The 14,060-nt window shown below is 39.4% G+C and overlaps 1 long non-coding RNA gene across 1 annotated transcript; it reads right to left on the bottom strand.

The window, feature by feature from the left end:
* Positions 1-1,870: 1,870 nt before the first annotated feature.
* LOC119027629 lies at positions 1,871-3,231 on the bottom strand. The gene is made up of 2 exons (XR_005077440.1): positions 3,075-3,231; positions 1,871-2,896 (listed from the first exon to the last, which is right to left on the bottom strand). It is a non-coding gene; the product is annotated as an uncharacterized LOC119027629 (long non-coding RNA).
* Between the last annotated feature and the right edge of the window lie 10,829 nt (positions 3,232-14,060).

Raw genomic sequence — 14,060 nt, forward strand, 5'->3', positions numbered from 1 at the left:
AGGTGTCTGGGTCCTTTGAGTCCTCTGGGATGCGAGGTGGGACCCTCATGGATCAGACTTGTTCCAGCACATTTAATGGATGCTCAGTTGAATTGGGTGCACAACAATTTGGAGCGGAAGTCTGAGACTGAGATGAAACTAATACGGTGGATATGAAGTGCAGTTGTGAGACTGTCCAGCAGTTTTCAACCTGAGGTCGACTTCGGGATTTTTCACCAACAGGGTCTATAAAATTTGCTAAAACGTTGTGGAAATGAGCGTACACTGGGATGATGAGCGAGGCAGCTGGTCTCTGCTGTTATCTGTTGTTGTGTTTGTCGCGTACACGTGCTAACAGGTTTACACAGGTGACATCACGCAGGAAAGCACACAGACAGCTCTGCTGAAGGTTTGAGCTCCAGCTCAATTCATGCTCAAAGAACTCGGGTCTGAGAAGCAGAGACTGACAATTACTGCAACAAAGGCATGACCGACAGGGAGAGAGGCTTTAATTGAGTTAAAATTGAGTTTCTGAATAGATCATTGTGTTAATTTTAGGATAAATATGGCCCTTTTTTCTGCTATTTCATTTATCATCTGGCAGCGTATTCATTTTCTTTCCCGTGCTTATCTGTGATAATGCCATGATCTGTGCTTCGCCTGAGGTACAGTATCAAAGATTTAGCTGAGAGAAGTCTGCAGTGTGATACGTCCTGTGTTGCACGGAGCAGCAGTTTATTTCTCAACCCAATCAGTGAACGGTTGAGTTTGAAAAGTGTGTTTCCAGAGATGACGAGCGAAAAAATCTTTCCCATTTATTTTTATGGGGAATTTTTCAAATTTCGTTCTGCTACTAATTCAGCATACATTCAGAGAAACAATCAAAATGTTCAGCGTTTTAATCTCTTTCAGCCTTGTACTTTTCAAATATTCAGCTTTTTCAAAAAAATAATATTACAATGTAAGTAAATGGGAAAATGAACATTGTATATGGTCAATATTTGCTAATTATAAATATTATTACACCTAAAAACTGCAGATCTGCATCTGGATCATTTTCAGATATTGTGAGAAATTAGAAAAACATATTGTATATTTTCAGTTTTCTTAAACTAGTTTGTTCTTATTTCAGTGTTAAGTAATGTGCTGACAGCTGATGTGTTAAATGTCACAGAACAGCAGATATTGCTAGAAGTTAATGTGTCTGCAAACCGGATACATCGACATCCGACAGCAACAACATGGCGAACACAGTTTTAACACAGTTACCTAAATGTCTGTGGGAGAACAAGGTGTTTCTGTCAGGACACCTGGGCACATCAGCTGTTTTATGGTCGATTAAAACAGATATTTTAAACCAAACCGAGATGTTTTCTGAATCCTGACTGAGTGGGTTTGGCACCTGAACCTCACCGGAGCATCAGCACAGCGTTGTGACTAGAGAGAAATGTAAAGTTTAACCCAGACGAATGTAAAGCAGCAACACTAAGAATCATCTGGAGACTGTCTGCAGTCAACATGTTAATAACGTCTCACTGAAACAGCTTAAGCGTAATTCTTCTTCTTCCTGGTGCGTCCTGTAGAAAACATTGTATATCAGATTTATATTAAGTTAATAAATGTCTCCAAAAACTCAAAGACGCCATTTGAAAATATGTTACCATTTGTACTTTTCATTATGTGATTTGTGACACACTGAAGCAATAAAAGCACATTGATTCATCTCTTGTCTGTCTTTTTATTTTCTATTCATTAATGTGGCCTGAAAGTCAGTTTGTAACTGTTTCAGAGTGTTAATAAAGTTTATTATTTAAACTTTGTTGCTGATAAACTCTTTGACTTTACATCTCCTGGGATATTAACAGACTTAGAGAGGAGTCAAAACAACATCTCTCATATAAATATAGATTTATTTACAGTATGTACACATTATAAACAGAACATTAGGAGAGGCAGTGTACTGTAACGATCAGAAGGCACAGAGTGAAAACTCTCCATACAGTGATTTACTGAACCAGCTGTGACATTTAGAGATCTGACAGTGAAGGATGTTGAATGGACAAACACAAATCAAACAGCAGCACTTCATTTCAGTTTGAACTGCAGCATTACAACAAGAAGACGTTAAAGTTCCACGAGGGAAAGTTAAATCTGTTCTTAAAATCTAGACAGTAAATAAAATCTTGATAATAAAACAACACAAACAGAAATGTGAACATAACAAACATACAACACAAAGTGAATGTTCTCTGCTCTAAATTTCACCTGATTCTTCTTTACATCCTGCAGGAGGCCAGTACAGGATATACAGGATATACTGTCAGTGTTAATGTCATATCTTATTAAGGGCTAATCAATCATATAGAGCTGGAAATGGAAAAGTTAACAATATAAAATGCACAGAGTTGCTACACGTGGTGCATGAGGTTGACATGTTTCTCAGCATTATTTCAGTAAAGTGAACACAGAGCAGATTTCAGATCTGTCTAATAAGTGACAGAGTTTGATGAGAAGTCCTGTCAAAATAATGGACAACAAAGGTGAAGAACAAGGTTTCCTTCATCAACTCCATTATTGTTTATCTCCTCTGACTCTTATATCATGGACACTTACTGAACAACATGAAGGCAGGATGTGTTTTATGGATGTGTTAACCTTCTGCTATGCTGATCAAACTGTTAACAGTGATCCTGCTGAGATGTAACTTTTATTAAATCTTCCACTGGACTTTGTTTCTTAGACAAGACAGTGAATAAATGAAGGTGATGAAGAAACCACACAATGACCACTGCTGCTGTCAGTCCCAGTACACAGTAGAGGAAGATCATTCCCCAACTGACCCTGTTCGCTCTCTCACTGTTCGGTCTCTCAGGTGTGTCTGTGTTGGGTCTCTCAGGTTCGGGCCAATTCCTCGCTGCTGTAAAGAGACCAAACAACAGAACAGCTGAAGTTGTGACTTATTTCTCAGATACTGTGCGAATGATGTGAAGAATAATGGTCATCCTCAATACTTTTCTTCAGGTTCTTATTGATCAAAAAAAAGCTGCTGAATTGAAATTGTTAAAGTTCTGCTGACTTCTACTCAACCAACTCACCAGAGACGTTGAGCCGACATTCACCAAATTCCACACCATAGTTTGTCCTCACATCACACAGGTACCAGCCTGAGTCCTCAGTCCTGAGTCTGGAGACATGAAGTCTGAGTCGCCCGTCTCTGAGGACGTCTTTGTCCCACTGGACTCGTCCTACAAACTGTTGATCCCGAGACTCTGGGACCACAACACCTCCACGTAGTTCAAACAGGACTGAGACTTTGTGATCAGTTCTCATCTCACAGAAGATAAAAAGGGAGTCGGGGGAAGTGTCAGCTGTGGTTGTGAACGTCCATTCCAGTGTGATGTTGTGGTTCTCCTCTGCCTGATAGGAGGTCTGTGTCACATTCACTACAAATGTTCCTGTTGAGGAGACAGAGAGGGAAAGTGAGGAGCAGACACACTGACAGCTTTAACATGGCAGCCTTTAAACTCCATCTACATGTTTCTGTGGACAGTTTAGTGACGTCTCAGAGCTGCAGAGGCTCATCAACATCAACTGTTTGCTCACATGTGGGCGACTTTAACTGATTGATTGAATCACAGTGTAATAAAGTGAAGCTGTAAACTAACCACAGACACAGTTGAGGCTGATGAGCAGCAGGATCCTGCAGATCATCTTCTCCCTGTGAGAGGAGACAGAGGTGAAGAGTCATGTGATCACAGTTCAGTCCTCACATGTACCACAACCAACATCTACAGTCTGTCTTCAGTCTTTACAATACTCCTTTGTCATTATTATACTGCTTATTACACACAGTGACTTCCTGACTGGACACGGTGTTGATGCAAACGCTAAGCTGCTGTTTTGCACTTCTGACACAAGATGGCGCCAGTGTTTAAACTGTGAAGACGGAGAGTTCAGTCCAACAGATTTGACAGTGACGCAGTAAAAACACATCTGCAGCTGTTTGGTTAAACAAATTAAATGGAGAAAACTTCGCAACAAAAACACTTTTTTGATTTCTTCTGTTTTTCATAATAAAAACACTTGAAATGCACCGAAAATATGTATTTAACTGTGTAGATCTGGCACCTCATGTTCCACTTACCTCAGCGTTTTATTTTATTTACCTCAGTATTTTATCCTATTTTATAACTGCTTAAGTATTTTATTGTATACAGTAGTTTTATCTTTTGTGTTTTTGCATATTGTATACAGCACTTTATTGTTTGTTATTGCTTCTATTTTGGCCCTTATATTGTGATTGTACTTGTATTTGAATATATCTACTGCTACGATGACCTTACGGGAACTCATCGATGTAGAGAAGGTAGAGGTAAATATTATCACTCACTCTGGTTAGTTTCATCGATATAGTCTAATCAAACACACGAGTGCAAATTTACTCCCGGCCAAAGTGTCGTGATTACAACATAAGGATTCTCAGCACATACATTAGTTTTCGTACTTACATATAACGTCGTCTGAATTCAGGAGAACAGATGATGTCTTTGGTTCTCATCGTTCCAGTAAGACAAGGTGAAGATTGACTCAACGGTTACTTCTATTATCCTTTTTTTTCCTACGAAATACTACGCATTAAGACCAGCCTCCCGCGAGAGGTGTCAACTTCCTATTTTCATTGTTGACCATTTTTTTCTCTTCTCTGCACAGAACACAGTGCATGATGGGAAACACTCAACTTTTCCCCTGATGGAAAGAGGAGCAGTTTTTATTAGTTACTCTTAGTTACTGTATTTGTAAAATTGTAAATATTTACGGTAAAAAATGTGATTCATGGCTAAAAGAAAGAAAACAAAACCTTCACACAGGCTTCGACAGTGATGAGGCCACAAACTGACTCTTTTTACAAGGAAAGAAACCTCTTAATGTTTTGTATTTAATGTCTGTATTGTGAGGATGAGGAAGTAACTTTGGCTCAACTTGCGACTTTCATCACTGGCCAACACTCAAACACAGACTGCTGACATCTACTCAGGAAGTGACGTTTTCATCTATATTTTTTTTATATTTGCCTTCTGATGAACATTGTTACGATGCGCTGCCTTCACCTGATGTTCTGTTTATAATGTGAACATACTGATAATAGATCCATTGATATGACAGACTGTTTTTTTATTTCAATATGGCATCATTTAATAGGTTGTAGTTTCTGGGCTGTTTTCCTCAAAGGTGTCGGCGTGTAGTATGTTGATAAAAAATTCTGCGGAGGCAAGGCTGGGTGGAATGATAGAGCAATCTTTATTAAAACAGACTTGAGCCTAGCATCCGAACAGAGTGTGGCCACACCTCTGATATTCTCCAATCTAGGGCAAAGTAATGCCAAACGTTTTTGCCCCTTCTTGCCCTATCAGAACTCCTACGCTCTCGATCTTAGGAATTCTACCCAAGTGCCACCCCCCTTTCTCTGGTGTGGGGGCCTTTTTTAAAGTCTGTTCTCCATAACCGCCTACTTGTCCCAATTGGTTACTTTGGTGGGTTCAAGGTACATCTATCCAATGGGAAAGAAGAGAAGGATGGGTCTGCCTCACATCCTCTATGAAATAACTCTTGTGTGCGTTACTTAACTTTGCTGATGTCAGCTAAAGTGGACAGGATGGTCTCTCTACACTTAAATGACAATGTATACCTTGAGTCAGCTCTTAACCTCTGGTGTGGGCTCCTTCCTGTAGCTTATCTCTGATGCCCACCTCAGGGCTGGTCAGGGCCCCTGGTTATGGGGACCCTCACACTGTCACATTCCCGCAGTTGTCTAAGGAGAGCATCTGGTCCCATCTCATCCTGTCTTCCTCCTATTCACTATTGTCTTAGAGCCCAGGATGTGTAGGAAACACACAGATACTACAAGGTCAAATAAAATCATGTAGTTACATTTAGATATAAAGAAAACTTCAAACCATCGTCTTTGCATCAGGGGAAAAGCTGAGTGTTTCCCATCATGCACTGTGTTCTGTGGAAAGAAGAGAAACTGCAGCTGTCTGTATGCTTTAATCACATGTTGATATGTACGAGAGGAAGCTGGGAAAGAAACAACTTAAGATGTCATGATTTGACAAATACATAGTAATACTAAATGTGCACAGGAAACTTAGACCAGAAATCACTAAGATGTACCATCAGAATTAATGAGGAAATTGCAATTAATTAACCTTAAAGCATTGTTGTAATTTCTGCAAGTTTTTCATTTTGTTGAAGTTGTGAATCTTAGAAACTACATCTTAACAACTCAGAGCATCTGTAACATGATAGCTGTGTCACTCAAGCAAGGGCAATTGTGTCAGGTCTGCAAGGCCTGTTGTGAGAAAGAGTCCTCCATTGTAGTGATGGGAATGGCAGTTCTTTTTACTGTACTGAATCTCTAGAATCCGTTCAGCAAAATGATTCATTCAAAAGATTTGTTCACTGAATCGTTCACTGCTCTCCAACTGCCCGAACTGATAAGCAGCCAAACAATCCGTCATTCAGTGAATAATTCAGCCCTGCAGTTCACGTTCACTTACTGAGGGACGGAGCGCTGCTCTGAGTGGTATACATGCACTAAAATTAATACACGGTGGAAGTGTCCTCTGTGCACAGTAAAATCACTTAACATGATGCTACATGGATGTTAGCATCACAGCGCTAATTTTCGCAGTACGTTTACTGAATGTGAATCATGAGAATCATGAGTAAGAGACACAGCGCCACTTTCAGTACAGTACGTGAACGAGAATCACGTCCTCAGCGTCAGTTCTCTGTCTGCAGTAGGTTCGCGAATCATGAACGAATCACAGCGCGAACGTGATTCACGTCCTGGCGTCCCTCGTTCACGAACAACCTGCTGAGGACGTAAATCACGTTCGCGACGGCAGCTGCTGAGAATCATGTTTGCGAATGTAAGTGACTTTTATTATGCAGCAAAATCACTTAAGATGATGCTACATGGATGCTAGCATCACAGCGCTAATTTTAGCAGTACAGTTACTGAATGTGTATCATCTCCTCTGCCCTGGGTTAGTTACGGTTCCCTCCACTCTGCTTCTCTCTCTACACTCAGACTCATGTTTGGCACAAACCTCTTGGGTGGGCGGGCTTTTTCAGCATCAGGGGAAAAGTCGAGTCCCATCATGCATTGTGCTTTGTGTAAAGATGTCTGTATGATTTGATTCTGAGGCTCCAATCACATATTGATATATACGAGAGAAATCTGGGAAGGAAGCTTCTGAAAATGTCATTTGACAAATACATACTAATACTTAATGTGCACAGGAAACCTAAACCAGAACACACTGATGTGTCTGATCTGACAGCATTCTCACTTCCTGTTGGTTGGCAGGGCGTTTGCCATCAAGTAGTAAGTGAAAGAAAGGGGATCAGCAGCCTGCAAAAAGAGTGATGGCACCTACAAGAGGAACAGAATTGAAAATGCAAAGCTTCAAAAGTAACAAATAAAATAATGTAGTGTACAGAGAAAAATTTAAAATAAAAGCTCAATAGGTAACTTGTCAGCTGACTCTATTCCTGTAATTTATAAATCACTCTTGCATGGTTGTATGAAAAAATAAACTGATAGAGGAAATCTCACGACTAACATGATGTCCCCTGGTGAAAATGCAACCTACTATATACAGTCAGTGTTCATAAGTATGTATTCAAGTTTGTTTGTGTTTATCATCTGTGTTTTTGTAATGACATTATATGGACACAGTGTTTCTATGTATTTCTAATGTCACCATGTCCCAGATTCACAGCTTCCATCTGTCTGCAGGAGCAGCACCAGTTCTGCAGTGTTTCCATGTGGCAGCTGGATGCTATTAGCAGCTGGTTGAACAGTTCAACTACCAGAGCCATGTTGTGACAGAAGTACAATACAGCAGCGATATTAGTTACTGTTAACTGTATTTGTTAGACTCGACATGTTTAATGTGAAAATGTGATATATGGGTAAAAAAAACAAAACAAAAAAAATAATCACATCATCCACGTTCATGACTGTCACCCACAAATTGAAGGAATCATCTACATCAGTGGTCCTCAGTGGGCGGCCCCCGGCCCCGGGCCGCATCTGGCCCACCAGCCTCCTGTTTGCGGCCCCCGAGCTGTTATTCTTTCACTTTGTATTTTGGTTGGTTCAGCTCGTGTACACCGGGACTTGTCTCCATGCAAACGATACACAGACAGCTGGATCACTCACTGCTGTGAGTGCAACCTTTAACCTTCACTTTCAAGTTCCCATATTCTCATTTTGCCTGTTGTAAACAATTAAAAGTGGGAGTGTTGCAATCAAACGGCTAGAAGAAAGTGGACAACGAATATCTGCAACTTATCAAACTTTAACTTTACTAAATTCATCAAAAATTGCCTCATTATAGGCACAAATTCAATGACAGAGTAAGATGACACAACGATGCACTTATTGTTAACACATTTGAATGGCATACATCATGTGTTTTCACATTAATGTATCCTGTAACAGACGGGGAGTTTCTCCCAGCAAACACCCTCTCACTGACAGTGCCAACATTTTTATTATCCTTGTTAAAACTCAACACCATTAATCACAGAACAAAAGATGTGAATTAACCCACAACTGCTTATTTTGGTTTGTATTTTTCTTGTTGTTTTGAATGAACAGTACATTTTGTTTTGAACATTACAGTATTATTGCATGTGGACTGACCGACCTCAATACATGGACCTTTGAGTCACTGAAAAAAATCTTTGTGGCCCTTTAAGATTTGTATTCGAGTATCCCTGCTCTGCATGCTATCCGTGAAAATGTGATATATGGGTAAAAAAAAACAAAACAAAAAAACTAAAATACCCCAAAAAAAAATAAAAACTTTGGGAGTCTGTTATACTGCCCTCACTGGTGACTTCATCACATTGTCCATGTTCATGACTGTCACCCACAAATTGAAGGAATCAGGTACTGCAGGTGGATTGGGTGTCATCTCCTCTGCTGTGATATTTATTGGCTACATATGAACCAAGAACTTCATTAATATAATATAATCACATTATATTCAGCCCAGTTTTTGGTTTATTGGACTCCTACAGCTGAACTGTCTGTGGTCTGTTTATGAGGAAATCCAGTATTCAGTTCAGAGTGTTAATTAGTCATAAAAAATGTTAAATTAGATCAACTCAAAGTTTACGGTGTCATTTTTCTTGACTTTAGAGTTCATTATGTTTCATTATTTGGCAGTTTGTCTGGAAGATATTTTGAAGTGAACTGGGTGAATCTTTATGATTTTGTCTTCTCCAGCAGTTTTTGGGCAGTTTTCAGTTTGTGTCGCCAAAATGTCAAACTCATTCATCAAACATTCCTAGTGTGCAGAGATCTGAAAATAGATTCAAATATTAAGTCCATATTAACCAAACAGTACAGTGGATTATGTGATATATTTAAAATTCCAAATGGTGATGTTGAAGCAACAAACTGTAACTTCCTGGAGAAAGATAGTTGATTGTGAAGTCTCATCTACAGGTTATCAGATTCTGACATTTTGTTTTAACATCTGATCCGAGCTGCCAGTCAAAGGTGTCATTATTAGACGACTCGGAGATGAAACTCAACAACAACCAATCTTTCTCCAGGAAGTTACATTTTGTCACATCAATTTCAAAATCCAACGACCCATCCCGTTCTATAGCTCCTGTTCTGGCGTTGTTAACACCAACACTCCCCTGGTGCTTCAAACTCTGCACAGTTACCTGAGTGGATGAGCCAACAACAGCTACAGTTAGCAGCAGTTAGCAGTTTGGGTATGAATCTGACAGGTGGCCAAATTCAGCCATATTGCACCTTTAAATACATTTGAGACATTTTATTTATTATAAAGATTCGCTGCCTGGTGATTTCTGTTCAGCCAGCTGGCTCCTCATTTAGGTTTTTTCTAGTAAAAAGACTGAAAATGGAGACAGGTCATCAGGCTCAGTGACGGCAAGTTACACCTCCTACACATGGCAGCTGGTTTATGAACTTCCTGTTATATTTTAAAAACAGTGCTGAGATATGTGTTTCTGGAGTTGCCTTAATCATTCAGATCAATAAAGACTAACTTTTGTGGGTTGAAATGATGACAGATTTGGTACCTGCATGTTTAAATGTCTTCAGAAACACATTTCACTGGGCTGTTTTTAAAATATGAGAGGAAGTTTCAAAAAGCGCCGCCATGTTGGTCTGGTTTGAAATCCTGCAGCAGTATCAATAAATGTGAGTTGCAGGACTACTGACCACAGACAGAGGAGGTCAGAACAGCAAGCAGAGTGATCAAGATCATCTTCTTCCTGTCAGAGAGGAGACAGTTTTATTAGAGGAAGAAGATTTGACTTCATCAAACAGGACAGGTTTAAATAATAAACATTTTATAATGTACTGGTACACTTGGGTCTGTTGAACTTCAGAGAGTGTGTGTTGTATCCTGTTTCATGATGGACCGAATGACAGTAAGTGTAAATAAATAAAATCAACTAATTATGTTCCAGTTCTCACACACTTTATCTCAGTTGTAAGTTTTCATGACTCTAATTTAATAGATCCGCTTGAAGACAATAACTAGTTTCAACCTTCAAATAATGTTTAATGACTGAAATACAAAATGAGAATGTATTTGACCTGTTTGTGTGTTTGTCTCAACAAACACATGAAGAAGAAGTTGAAGACACAGTTTTCCTGCTGAGCCACTTCCTGGATGCATCTCATTAGTTTGATTCTGACCTGAAAGGAAAAAGTTGTTTATTTTCATTTAGTCTTAATGGTCATATGTCTGCATATTTCTACAAACACTTTAATCAACTTTCCATATGAAGACTAAGAATGATAGATGACAGTTGTCTAGTTTTAGCAGAATTATTACACTGAATTAACAAGAATAGTCAAATAAACAACTTTTCCTACAGTGGTCGAGCTATAAACTGAACTTTGTGGGGGTCTCTAAAAGTAAGCCTAACCCTAACAAATGTGGGGGCGGAGATACACAGGATCCTAGTGGAGCAGGTGCACCAGGTGTAATGGATACCAAAAAATCTAAACAAATAAAGGAATATATTCATGTAAAACTTTCGCCGAATGAACAAGTAGGCCCAAAATATAAGAATGTATTATAAACTGCATTTCACAATGTTTATAAAGTTCCATCTTTTGACCATGTTTTAAAATTGAGAATTTTGTAAGGGAGTCTGGTGACTTTCTCTGCATTATTTCTTCCTGAAAGAAGTAGCCTCCTAGTTAATGTGTTCTGGATTTGTACAGTTTCATACGTTTCCTGTTGATGACATATCATATGACAGTGTATTCAAACAGCTGATAGGAGGCACGATGCACCTCAGCCACAGAGGCACTTAAAACAAGAAAACCAGACCAGCTTTTACAGCGATGTCACGACAAACTGACATCTTTTTACAAGTAAAGGAACAATCTTAATGTAGTGAATTTAATGCCGAATTTACAAGAAGGGACCACTGAGTTAAAATGTTTTGTAGCTGATTCCCAAAGTTTGTTAAGTTTCTCCTCGTGATGCAAAAACTTTCAAAATCCCATGATTTCCTATGGGAATCCAGAATTTTGCCGATTAACATCAATACTGTTAAAATGACACATTACATTGCAAAATTCATTATTTGTGATTAAGATAATGCTTGTTGGTGATAGATTATTTCTCATCCACTGAACTTATGTAATGTGGAGCAGAATATGATCTGCTCCGGACTCCCTTGAAAGTTTCCGTGATGTTAAGAGACGGTACATGAGAGAAAGTAAATGATTATAAGTTGTCAAACAGCCACGACAGATTCTCCATCGTTGTTGCTTCTTTGTAAATTCGGCGTTAAAGACAAAATTCTAAGATGTCTCTTTCTTTGTAAAAAGTGTCATTTTTTGTTGCTTAATCGCTGTCAAAGCCTGCTTGCTGCCTGTCTGAAGAGTTTCTTACTTCCCAGCGGTTGTAGCTCAACATTTACAGCAAATGTATGAAAGAATAAGACAGATTAACAGTAAAATGTCACATTTTACAAATACAGTAAACTTGCTACAATAAACTGCTTCTGGCGGTCCATGGAAAAGGTCACCAGCTATCATTAGAAAAACGCCCAATTTTGAGCTTTGTAGTGGTAAGAGAAACTCCATACACTTTGAGAAACGCTGTCTATACACATTCTTACTTTGTCTACCTTCTTCTTTAATTCGGCTATCGGTAAAAATCAATTGGTCAAATAAGTCATGTAGTTAAATTTACAATTAAACATAAAAAGTTGTACGGATCAAACTTCTTCCCATCGGGGGAAAAGTAGAGTGTTTCCCAGCATGCACTGTGCTCTGTGGAGAGAAGAGACAATTTTAAAGCTGTCTTTATGATTTAATTGTGATGCTTCAAACACGTATCGTTAAGATCGAGAGCAAATTGGAAAGGAAATAAACCAACTTTGCGTTCATTCTGACCATGTGCAGAAAACGTAGACCATAGAGCAGTCAGTAGTCACGCGTTACTGAAAAAAGGCCTGAACAGTTCACAGGTTTTAACATTATTTTAGGTTACGTCTGCATTTATCTCAGTTACCTAAAGGCACGCCCAGACGGAGATATTAATAGCAAACCACTTCCTTTATAACAAGTAACAGGATGAGAAGAATGGTACGAAGACGTGGGGGTCTGCTTCAGCGCTGAGACAGAAACCGCAAAATCGCACTGTTCAGTGCGCATTACTTTCATTTTGAAAGAAGCCAGAAGCGGATGACTGCATTTCATCATGATTTCATCTGGAGAAGACACTCGACCTAACAAGTGTAAGAGTTGATTTAAGTTGAATTTGTCAGCAGAGGTGTTACATTTTTACCAGAAAGTTACTTTCTTTGGCCAAATGTCTTTGTATTCTTGACTCCAAATATTTGTTCATAGACACACATGTTAATCTATGAGATGCATGATGCCAAATTCAAGGTTGTTTGTGTTTATTTGCAGTTGTTGTCTCGCGTCATTATATGTAGACACTGTTGAAAACACTGGCATTATAACACCAAACTCTGCACCGAAGGGTGTAATGCACCACTTGTTGTGTGTTGTTCCCACTGTTGCTTACTGAGATGTCCGCATACTTTTGGAAACTTAATTGTTTTGATTGAGGGAAAATGATTTTCTGTTCTTTGAATTTAGTCTTTTACTGAGTCACCATCAAAGCTGTTGGACTGAACTCTTCGTCTTCACAGTTTAAACACATGCGCCATCTTGTGTCAGTAGTACAATACAGCAGCTTAATGTTAGCATCAACACCGTGTCCAGTCAGGAAGTCACTGTGTGTAATAAGCAGTATAATAATGACAAAGGAGTATTGTAAAGACTAAAGACAGACTGTAGATGTTGGTTGTGGTACATGTGAGGACTGAACTGTGATCACATGACTCTTCACCTCTGTCTCCTCTCACAGGGAGAAGATGATCTGCAGGATCCTGCTGCTCATCAGCCTCAACTGTGTCTGTGGTTAGTTTACAGCTTCACTTTATTACACTGTGATTCAGTCAATCAGTTAAAGTCGCCCACATGTGAGCAAACAGTTGATGTTGATGAGCCTCTGCAGCTCTGAGACGTCACTAAACTGTCCACAGAAACATGTAGATGGAGTTTAAAGGCTGCCATGTTAAAGCTGTCAGTGTGTCTGCTCCTCACTTTCCCTCTCTGTCTCCTCAACAGGAACATTTGTAGTGAATGTGACACAGACCTCCTATCAGGCAGAGGAGAACCACAACATCACACTGGAATGGACGTTCACAACCACAGCTGACACTTCAACAGACTCCCTTTTTATCTTCTGTGATCTGAGAACTGATTACAAAGTCTCAGTCCTGTTTGAACTATGTGCAGGTGTTGTGGTCCCAGAGTCTCAGGATCAGCAGTTTTTAGGACGAGTCCAGTGGGATAAAGACGTCCTCAGTGATGGGCGACTCAGCCTTCATGTGTCCAGACTCAGGACTGAGGACTCAGGCCGGTATCGTTGTAAAGTGTGGAGGAATAACGTTTTGAAATCCAGTGAATGTCGGCTCAATGTCTC

This window comes from Acanthopagrus latus, chromosome 10 (genome assembly GCF_904848185.1).
Source record: "Acanthopagrus latus isolate v.2019 chromosome 10, fAcaLat1.1, whole genome shotgun sequence".
In the NCBI taxonomy this organism is placed as follows: Eukaryota; Metazoa; Chordata; class Actinopteri; order Spariformes; family Sparidae; genus Acanthopagrus; species Acanthopagrus latus.